Source organism: Mustelus asterias, chromosome 3 (assembly GCF_964213995.1).
Source record: "Mustelus asterias chromosome 3, sMusAst1.hap1.1, whole genome shotgun sequence".
NCBI classification, from domain to species: Eukaryota; Metazoa; Chordata; class Chondrichthyes; order Carcharhiniformes; family Triakidae; genus Mustelus; species Mustelus asterias.
Genome location: NC_135803.1, coordinates 79,995,480 through 80,010,889, shown reverse-complemented (window position 1 = coordinate 80,010,889; position 15,410 = coordinate 79,995,480).

Here is a 15,410-nt window from a genome sequence, read left to right as displayed (position 1 = left end):
TAGTCACACACACACACACAAGTATAGTCTCACACACACACACAAGTATAGTCACACACACACACGCAAGTAGAGTTACACACACACGCACACACAAGTATAGTCACGCACACACACACAAGTATAGTCACACACACACACACAAGTATAGTCACACACACACACAAGTATAGTCACACACACACGCACACACAAGTATTGTCACACACACTCCCACAAGTATAGTCACACACACACACACACACAAGTATAGTCACACACACTCACACAAGTATAGTCTCACACACACACACACACACACACACGCACACAAACAAGGATAGTCACACGCAAACACACACACAAGTAGTCACACACACACATGTGTAGTCAAACACACACACACACAAGTACAGTCACACACACACAGATAAGTATATTCACACACACACAGGTATTGTCACACATACACACACACACACAAGTATTGTCACACACACACACACAAGTATAGTCACACACACACACACACACACACACACCCACACACACACACAAGGATACTCACACACACACACATACATACGCAAGTATATTCACACACGCACAAGTATAGTCACACACTCACACACACACACACACACAGACAAGTATAGTCACACACACAAGAATAGTCACACACACACACACACACACACACACACAACCATAGTCACACACACACACACAAGTATAGTCTCACACACACACACAAGTATAGTCACACACACACACGCAAGTAGAGTTACACACACACGCACACACAAGTATAGTCACGCACACACACACAAGTATAGTCACACACACACACACAAGTATAGTCACACACACACACAAGTATAGTCACACACACACGCACACACAAGTATTGTCACACACACTCCCACAAGTATAGTCTCACACACACACACACACAGACACACGCACACAAACAAGGATAGTCACACGCAAACACACACACAAGTAGTCACACACACACATGTGTAGTCAAACACACACACACACAAGTACAGTCACACACACACACACAGATAAGTATATTCACACACACACAGGTATAGTCACACATACACACACACACACAAGTATTGTCACACACACACACACAAGTATAGTCACACACACACACACACACACACCCACACACACACACAAGGATACTCACACACACACACATACATACGCAAGTATATTCACACACGCACAAGTATAGTCACACACTCACACACACACACACACACAGACAAGTATAGTCACACACACAAGAATAGTCACACACACACACACAACCATAGTCACACACACACACACAAGTATAGTCTCACACACACACACAATTATAGTCACACACGCACACACACGTAGAGTCACACACACACGCACACACAAGTATAGTCACGCACACACACACAAGTATAGTCACACACACACACACAAGTATAATCACACACACACACAAGTATAGTCACACACACACGCACACACAAGTATTGTCACACATACACACACACACACACAAGTATAGTCACACACACACACACAAGTATAGTCACACACACACACACACAGACACACAGGAATAGTCACACACACACACACAAGTATAATCACACATACACATACACAGGTATAGTCACACATACACACACACACAAGTATAGTCACACACACGTCACACGCACACACACAAGTATTGTCTCACACACACACACAAGTATAGACACACACACACACACAAGTTTAGTCACACACACATACGTATAGTCACACACACATGCAAAGTATAATCACACACACACACACTATTCGCACACACACACCCACACTAGCCACACGCACACACACAAGTATAGTCACACATACACACACACACAAGTATAGTCACACACACACAAGTATAGTCACACATACACACACACACACGTGTAGCCACACACACACACACACAAGTATAGTCACACACGCACACACACACCAGTATAGTCACACACACACACAGACACACACACGTGTAGTCACACACACAAACGTATCGTCTCGCACACAGACACACACACATAAGTATAGTCACACACACACACACACACACGTATAGTCACAGACACACACACAGATAAGTATAGTCACACACACACACAGAGTCGTTTAGTCACACACACACACACACAAGTATAGTCACACACACACACACACAAGTATAGTCACACACACACAATTATAGTCACACACAAACAGACACACACACAACTATACTCACAGACGCACACACAAGTATAGTCACACACACACACACACACAAGTATAGTCACACGCACACACAAGTATAGCCACACACACACACAAACACACACACACACAAGTATAGTCACACACACACACACACACAAGTATTGTCTCACACACACACACACACACACACACACAGACAAGTGTGGTCACACACACACACAAACACACTCACAGACACGTATAGTCACGCACACACACACAAGTATAGTCACACACACACAAGTATAGTCACACACACATACCTGCACACACAAGTATAGTCACACACACACGCACACACAAGTATAGTCACACACACACACACGTATTGTCACACACACACACACAAGTATAGTCACACACACACACAAGTATAGTCACACACAAACACACAAGTATAGATTCATACACACACTGACACACATCTATAGTCACACACACACACAGGTATAGTCACACACACACACAGATTTAGTCACACATACACACACACACACACACACACACACACAAGTATAGTCACACAGACACACAGGTATAGTCACACACACAAGTATAGTCACACACACACACACAAGTATAGTCACACACACATTCCTGCACACACAAGTATAGTCACACACACACGCACACACCAGTATAGTCACACACACACACACACGTATTGTCACACACCCACACACACACACACAAGTATAGTCACACACACAAGTATAGTCACACACAAACACACCAGTATAGATTCACACACACACTGACACACATCTATAGTCACACACACACACAGGTATAGTCACACACACACACACAGATTTAGTCACACATACACACACACACACACACACAAGTACAGTCACACACACACACACAGATAAGTATATTCACACACACACAGGTATTGTCACACATACACACACACACACAAGTATTGTCACACACACACACACAAGTATAGTCACACACACACACACACACACACCCACACACACACACAAGGATACTCACACACACACACATACATACGCAAGTATATTCACACACGCACAAGTATAGTCACACACTCACACACACACACACACAGACAAGTATAGTCACACACACAAGAATAGTCACACACACACACACACACACACAACCATAGTCACACACACACACACAAGTATAGTCTCACACACACACACAAGTATAGTCACACACACACACGCAAGTAGAGTTACACACACACGCACACACAAGTATAGTCACGCACACACACACAAGTATAGTCACACACACACACACAAGTATAGTCACACACACACACAAGTATAGTCACACACACACAAGTATTGTCACACACACTCACACAAGTATAGTCTCACACACACACACACACAGACACACGCACACAAACAAGGATAGTCACACGCAAACACACACACAAGTAGTCACACACACACATGTGTAGTCAAACACACACACACACAAGTACAGTCACACACACACACACAGATAAGTATATTCACACACACACAGGTATAGTCACACATACACACACATACACAAGTATTGTCACACACACACACACAAGTATAGTCACACACACACACACACACACCCACACACACACACAAGGATACTCACACACACACACATACATACGCAAGTATATTCACACACGCACAAGTATAGTCACACACTCACACACACACACACACACACAGACAAGTATAGTCACACACACAAGAATAGTCACACACACACACACACACACACACAACCATAGTCACACACACACACACAAGTATAGTCTCACACACACACAAGTATAGTCACACACGCACACACACGTAGAGTCACACACACACGCACACACAAGTATAGTCACGCACACACACACAAGTATAGTCACACACACACACACAAGTATAGTCACACACACACACAAGTATAGTCACACACACACGCACACACAAGTATTGTCACACATACACACACACACACACAAGTATAGTCACACACACACACAAGTATATTCACACACACACACAAGTATAGTCACACATACACACATATACACAGAAGTATAGATTCACACACACACATACACGTATAGTCACACACACACACACACACACACACAAGTATAGTCACACACACACACACAGACACACAGGTATAGTCACACACACACACACAAGTATAATCACACATACACATACACAGGTATAGTCACACATACACACACACACAAGTATAGTCACACACACGTCACACGCACACACACAAGTATTGTCTCACACACACACACAAGTATAGACACACACACACACACAAGTATAGTCACACACACATACGTATAGTCACACACACATGCAAAGTATAATCACACACACACACACTATTCGCACACACACACCCACACTAGCCACACGCACACACACAAGTATAGTCACACATACACACACACACAAGTATAGTCACACACACACAAGTATAGTCACACATACACACACACACACGTGTAGCCACACACACACACACACACAAGTATAGTCACACACGCACACACACACCAGTATAGTCACACACACACACAGACACACACACGTATAGTCACACACACAAACGTATCGTCTCGCACACACAGACACACACACATAAGTATAGTCACACACACACACACACACACACAAGTATAGTCACAGACACACACACAGATAAGTATAGTCACACACACACACAGAGTCGTATAGTCACACACACACACACACAAGTATAGTCACACACACACACACACAAGTATAGTCACACACACACAATTATAGTCACACACAAACAGACACACACACAACTATAGTCACAGACGCACACACAAGTATAGTCACACACACACACACACACAAGTATAGTCACACGCACACACAAGTATAGCCACACACACACACAAACACACACACACACAAGTATAGTCACACACACACACACACAAGTATTGTCTCACACACACACACACACACACACACAAGTGTGGTCACACACACACACAAACACACTCACAGACACGTATAGTCACGCACACACACACAAGTATAGTCACACACACACACACAAGTATAGTCACACACACATACCTGCACACACAAGTATAGTCACACACACACGCACACACAAGTATAGTCACACACACACACACGTATTGTCACACACACACACACAAATATAGTCACACACACACACAAGTATAGTCACACACAAACACACAAGTATAGATTCATACACACACTGACACACATCTATAGTCACACACACACACAGGTATAGTCACACACACACACAGATTTAGTCACACATACACACACACACACACACACACACACACAAGTATAGTCACACACACACACACAAGTATAGTCACACAGACACACAGGTATAGTCACACACACAAGTATAGTCACACACACACACACAAGTATAGTCACACACACATTCCTGCACACACAAGTATAGTCACACACACACGCACACACCAGTATAGTCACACACACACACACACGTATTGTCACACACCCACACACACACACACAAGTATAGTCACACACACAAGTATAGTCACACACAAACACACCAGTATAGATTCACACACACACTGACACACATCTATAGTCACACACACACACAGGTATAGTCACACACACACACAGATTTAGTCACACATACACATACACACACACACACACAAGTATAGTCACACACACACACACACACACAACTAAAGTCACACACACACACACAAGTATAGTGACACGCACACACAAGTATAGTCACACACACACACACAGACAAGTATAGTCACACACACACACTCAAGTATAGTCACACACACAAACACCCACACACAAGTATAGTCGCACACACACTCACACAAGTATTGTCTCGCACACACAAACACGCACACACAAGTATGGTCACACACACACAGACACACATGTATAGTCACGCACACACACACAAGTATAGTCACACACACAAACACACACACACACACACACACAAGTATAGTCACAAACACACTCCCGCACACACAAGTATAGTCACACCCACACGCACACACAAGTATAGTCACACACACACACAGGTATTGTAACACACACACACACACACACACAAGTATAGTCACACACACACACACAAGTATATTCACACACACACACACACACACACACACACACACACTCATGTATAGTCACACACACACACACACACACCCACACAAGTATAGTCACACACACACACAGATTCACAGGTATAGTCACACACACACACACAGGATTAGTCACACACACACACACACACAGATAAGGAAAGTCACACACACAGGTATAGTCACACATACACACACACACACACACAAGTATAGTCACACACACTCACACAAGTATAGTCTCACACACACACACACACACACACAGACACACGCACACAAACAAGGATAGTCACACGCAAACACACACACAAGTAGTCACACACACACATGTGTAGTCAAACACACACACACACAAGTACAGTCACACACACACACACAGATAAGTATATTCACACACACACAGGTATAGTCACACATACACACACACACACACAAGTATAGTCACACACACACACACAAGTATAGTCACACACACACACACACACAGACCCACGCACACACACAAGGATACTCACACACACACACATACATACGCAAGTATATTCACACACGCACAAGTATAGTCACACACTCACACACACACACACACACAGACAAGTATAGTCACACACACAAGAATAGTCACACACACACACACACAACCATAGTCACACACACACACACAAGTATAGTCTCACACACACACACAAGTATAGTCACACACTCACACGCAAGTAGAGTTACACACACACGCACACACAAGTATAGTCACGCACACACACACAAGTATAGTCACACACACACACACACAAGTATAGTCACACACACACACAAGTATAGTCACACACACACGCACACACAAGTATTGTCACACACACTCACACAAGTATAGTCTCACACACACACACACACACAGACACACGCACACAAACAAGGATAGTCACACGCAAACACACACACAAGTAGTCACACACACACATGTGTAGTCAAACACACACACACACAAGTACAGTCACACACACACACACAGATAATTATATTCACACACACACAGGTATAGTCACACATACACACACACACACACAAGTATAGTCACACACACAAGTATAGTCACACACACACACACACCCACACACACACACAAGGATACTCACACACACACACATACATACGCAAGTATATTCACACACGCACAAGTATAGTCACACACTCACACACACACACACACACGGACAAGTATAGTCACACACACAAGAATAGTCACACACACACACACACACACACACACAACGATAGTCACACACACACACACAAGTATAGTCTCACACACACACACAAGTATAGTCACACACACACACGCAAGTAGAGTTACACACACACAAGTATTGTCACACATACACACACGCACACACACGTAGAGTCACACACACACGCACACACAAGTATAGTCACGCACACACACACAAGTATAGTCACACACACACACACAAGTATAGTCACACACACACACAAGTATAGTCACACACACACGCACACACAAGTATTGTCACACATACACACACACACACACACACACAAGTATAGTCACACACACACACACACACACACAAGCATATTCACACACACACACAAGTATAGTCACACATACACACATATACACAGAAGTATAGATTCACACACACACATACACGTATAGTCACACACACACACACACACACACACACAAGTATAGTCACACACACACACACACACAGACACACAGGTATAGTCACACACACACACACAAGTATAATCACACATACACATACACAGGTATAGTCACACATACACACACACACAAGTATAGTCACACACACGTCACACGCACACACACAAGTATAGTCACACATACACACATATACACAGAAGTATAGATTCACACACACACATACACGTATAGTCACACACACACACATACACAGGTATAGTCACACATACGCACACACACATACGTATATTCACACACACATGCAAAGTATAATCACACACACACACACACTATTCGCACACACACACCCACACTAGCCACACGCACACACACAAGTATAGTCACACATACACACACACACAAGTATAGTCACACACACACAAGTATAGTCACACATACACACACACACACGTGTAGCCACACACATATAGTCACACACACACAAGTATAGTCACACACGCACACACACACCAGTATAGTCACACACACACACAGACACACACACGTATAGTCACACACACAAACGTATCGTCTCGCACACACAGACACACACACATAAGTATAGTCACACACACACACAAGTATAGTCACAGACACACACACAGATAAGTATAGTCACACACACACACACAGAGTCGTATAGTCACACACACACACACACACAAGTATAGTCACACACACACACACACAAGTATAGTCAGACACACACAATTATAGTCACACACAAACAGACACACACACAACTATGGTCACAGACACACACACAAGTATAGTCACACACACACACACAAGTATAGTCACACGCACACACAGGTATAGCCACACACACAAACACACACACACACAAGTATAGTCACACACACACACACACAAGCATTGTCTCACACACACACACACACACACACACACAAAACTGTGGTCACACACACACACAAACACACTCACAGACACGTATAGTCACGCACACACACACAAGTATAGTCACACACACACACACAAGTATAGTCACACACACATACCTGCACACACAAGTATAGTCACACACACACGCACACACAAGTATAGTCACACACACACGTATTGTCACACACACACACACACACACAAGTATAGTCACACACACACACAAGTATAGTCACACACAAACACACAAGTATAGATTCATACACACACTGACACACATCTATAGTCACACACACACACAGGTATAGTCACACACACACACAGATTTAGTCACACATACACACACACACACACAAGTATAGTCACACACACACACACAAGTATAGTCACACAGACACACAGGTATAGTCACACACACACACAAACACAGGTATAGTCACACACACACACAGATAAGGAAAGTCACACACACACACACAGGTATAGTCACACATGCACACACACACACACGCACAAGTATAGTCACACACACACGCACAAGTATAGTCTCACACACACACACAAGTATAGTCACACACTCACACACACACCAGTATAGTCACACACTCACACACACACTAGTATAGTCACACACACACACACACACACAAGTATAGTCACACACACACACACACACAACTATAGTCACACACACACGCACACACAAGTATAGTCACACACACACACAAGTATAGTCAGACACACACACAGACACACACACGTATAGTCGCACACACAAACGTATCGCCGCACACACACAGACACACACACGCACAGGTATAGTCACACACAGACACACACACACACACACACACACAAGTATAGTCACACACACACAAACACGTATAGTCACACACACACACAAGTATAGTCTCACACACACAAACACTCACACACAAACAAGGATAGTCACACGCAAACACACACACACACATAAGTATAGTCACACACACACATGTGTAGTCACACACACACGCACACACTCAAGTATAGTCACACACACAACTAGTCACACAGACACACACACACAGAGAGACAGGTTTAGTCACACACACACACACACACACACACACACACACACGCACAAGTATAGTCACACACTCACACACACAGATAAGTATAGTCACACACACACAGGTATAGTCACACATACACACACACACAAGTATAGTCTCACACACACACACACAAACACACACACACAAACAAGGATAGTCACACATACAAACAAGTATAATCACACACACACAGTCACACAAGTATAGTCACACACACACACACACAAGTATAGTCACACACACACAATTATAGTCACACACAAACAGACACACACACAACTATGGTCACAGACACACACACAAGTATAGTCACACACACACACACACACAAGTATAGTCACACGCACACACAAGTATAGCCACACACACACACAAACACACACACACACAAGTATAGTCACACACACACACACACACAAGCATTGTCTCACACACACACACACACACACACACAAAACTGTGGTCACACACACACACAAACACACTCACAGACACGTATAGTCACGCACACACACACAAGTATAGTCACACACACACACACAAGTATAGTCACACACACATACCTGCACACACAAGTATAGTCACACACACACGCACACACAAGTATAGTCACACACACACGTATTGTCACACACACACACACAAGTATAGTCACACACACACACAGATATAGTCACACACAAACACACAAGTATAGATTCATACACACACTGACACACATCTATAGTCACACACACACACAGGTATAGTCACACACACACACAGATTTAGTCACACATACACACACACACACACAAGTATAGTCACACACACACACACAAGTATAGTCACACAGACACACAGGTATAGTCACACACACACACAAACACAGGTATAGTCACACACACACACAGATAAGGAAAGTCACACACACACACACAGGTATAGTCACACATGCACACACACACACACGCACAAGTATAGTCACACACACACGCACAAGTATAGTCTCACACACACACACAAGTATAGTCACACACTCACACACACACCAGTATAGTCACACACTCACACACACACTAGTATAGTCACACACACACACACAAGTATAGTCACACACACACACACACACAACTATAGTCACACACACATGCACACACAAGTATAGTCACACACACACACAAGTATAGTCAGACACACACACAGACACACACACGTATAGTCGCACACACAAACGTATCGCCGCACACACACAGACACACACACGCACAGGTATAGTCACACACAGACACACACACACACACAAGTATAGTCACACACACACAAACACGTATAGTCACACACACACACAAGTATAGTCTCACACACACAAACACTCACACACAAACAAGGATAGTCACACGCAAACACACACACACACATAAGTATAGTCACACACACACATGTGTAGTCACACACACACGCACACACTCAAGTATAGTCACACACACAACTAGTCACACAGACACACACACACAGAGAGACAGGTTTAGTCACACACACACACACACACACACACGCACAAGTATAGTCACACACTCACACACACAGATAAGTATAGTCACACACACACAGGTATAGTCACACATACACACACACACAAGTATAGTCTCACACACACACACACAAACACACACACACAAACAAGGATAGTCACACATACAAACAAGTATAATCACACACACACAGTCACACAGGTATAGTCACACACACACAAGTATAGTCACACACACACAGATAAGTATAGTCACACACACACACATACACACACACACAGAGGTATAGTCACACATACAAACAAGTATAGTCACACACACAAGTATAGTCACACACACACACACAAGTATAGTCACACACACACATAATTATAGTCACTCACACACAGACACACACGAGTATAGTCACACTCTCACACACACACTAGTATAGTCACACACACACACACACACACACACAAGTATAGTCACACACACACACACACAAGTATAGTCACACACACACACAAGTATAGTCACACACACACACAGACACACACACGTATATTCGCACACACAAACGTATCGCCGCACACACACAGACACACACACGCACAGGTATAGTCACACACAGACACTCACACACACACACACACACACACACAAGTATAGTCACACACACACACACAAACACGTATAGTCACACACACACACAAGTATAGTCTCACACACACAAACACTCACACAAACAAGGATAGTCACACGCAAACACACACACACACATAAGTATAGTCACACACACACATGTGTAGTCACACACACACACACACACTCAAGTATAGTCACACACACAACTAGTCACACAGACACACACACACAGACAGACAGGTTTAGTCACACACACACACACACACACGCACAAGTATAGTCACACACTCACGCACACAGATAAGTATAGTCACACACACACAGGTATAGTCACACATACACACACACACAAGTATAGTCTCACACACACACACACAAACACACACACACAAACAAGGATAGTCACACATACAAACAAGTATAATCACACACACACAGTCACACAGGTATAGTCACACACACACACACAGGTATAGTCACACACACACACAGATAAGTATAGTCACACACACACACACATACACACACACACACAGGTATAGTCACACATACAAACAAGTATAGTCACACACACACACACACAAGTATAGTCACACACACACACACACACACAAGTATAGTCACACACACACATAATTGTAGTCACTCACACACAGACACACACGAGTATAGTCACACACTCACACACACACCAGTATAGTCACACACTCACACACACACTAGTATAGTCACACACACACACAACTATAGTCACACACACACGCACACACAAGTATAGTCACACACACACACAAGTATAGTCACACACACACACAGACACACACACGTATAGTCGCACACACAAACGTATCGCCGCACACACACAGACACACACACGCACAGGTGTAGTCACACACAGACACTCACACACACACACACACACACAAGTATAGTCACACACACACACACAAACACGTATAGTCACACACACACACAAGTATAGTCTCACACACACACACACACACACACAAACACTCACACAAACAAGGATAGTCACACGCAAACACACACACACACATAAGTATAGTCACACACACACATGTGTAGTCACACACACACACACACACTCAAGTATAGTCACACACACAACTAGTCACACAGACACAGACAGACAGGTTTAGTCACACACACACACACACACGCACAAGTATAGTCACACACTCACACACACAGATAAGTATAGTCACACACACACAGGTATAGTCACACATACACACACACACAAGTATAGTCTCACACACACACACACAAACACACACACACAAACAAGGATAGTCACACGCAAACACACACACACAGACAAGTATAGTCACACACACACATGTGTAGTCACACACACACACACAAGTATAATCACACACACACACACAAGGATAGTCTCACACACACACAGACACACACACGTATAGTCGCACACACAAACGTATTGCCGCACACACACAGACACACACACACACAGGTATAGTCACACACACACACAAGTATAGTCACACACACACACACACACACACAAGTATAGTCACACACACACACACAAGTATAATCTCACGCACGCACACTCGCAGACACACTCACACAAACAAGGATAGTCACACGCAAACACACAGACACACACACATGTATAGTCACACACACACTTGTAGTCACACACACACACACACAAGTACAGTCACACAAACACACACACGTATAGTCACGCACACACAACTATAGTCACACACACACAGACACACAGGTATAGTCACACACACACACACACACACAAGTATAGTCACAAACACACACAGATAAGTATAGTCACACACACACACACATACACACACACAGGTATAGTCACACATACAAACAAGTATAATGACACACACCCACACATACACACACACAGGTATAGTCACACATCCAAACAAGTATAGTCACACACACACACAAGTATAGTCACACACACACACACACACACACACACGTATAGTCACACACACACACAGATAAGTATAGTCACACACACACACACATACACACACACAGGTATAGTCACACATACAAACAAGTATAATGACACACACCCACACATACACACACACAGGTATAGTCACACATCCAAACAAGTATAGTCACACACACACACAAGTATAGTCACACACACACACGCACACACACGAGTATAGTCACACACTCACACACACACCAGTATAGTCACACACTCACACACACACCAGTATAGTCACACACACACACACACACCAGTATAGTCACACACTCACACACACACAAGTATAGTCACACACACACACACACACAACTATAGTCACAACGCGCACACAAGTATAGTCACACACACACACTACTATAGTCACACACACACACAGACACACACACGTATAGTCGCACACACAAACGTATCGCCGCACACACACAGACACACACGCACAGGTATAGTCACACACACACACACAAGTATAGTCACACACACACACACACACACACACACACAAGTATAGTCACACACACACACACACAAGTATAATCTCACACACGCACACTCGCAGACACACTCACACAAACAAGGATAGTCACACGCAAACACACAGACACACACACAAGTATAGTCACACACACACACACTTGTAGTCACACACACACACACACAAGTACAGTCACACAAACACACACATGTATAGTCACGCACACACAACTATATTCACACACACACAGACACACAGGTATAGTCACACACACACACACAAGTATAGTCACACACACAGATAAGTATAGTCACTCGCACACACACACACATACACACACACAGGTATAGTCACACATACAAACAAGTATAATGACACACACCCACACATACACACACACAGGTATAGTCACACATCCAAACAAGTATAGTCACACACACACACAAGTATAGTCACACACACACACACACACACACACACAAGTATAGTCACACACACACATAATTATAGTCTCTCACACACACGCACACACACGAGTTTAGTCACACACTCACACACACACCAGTATAG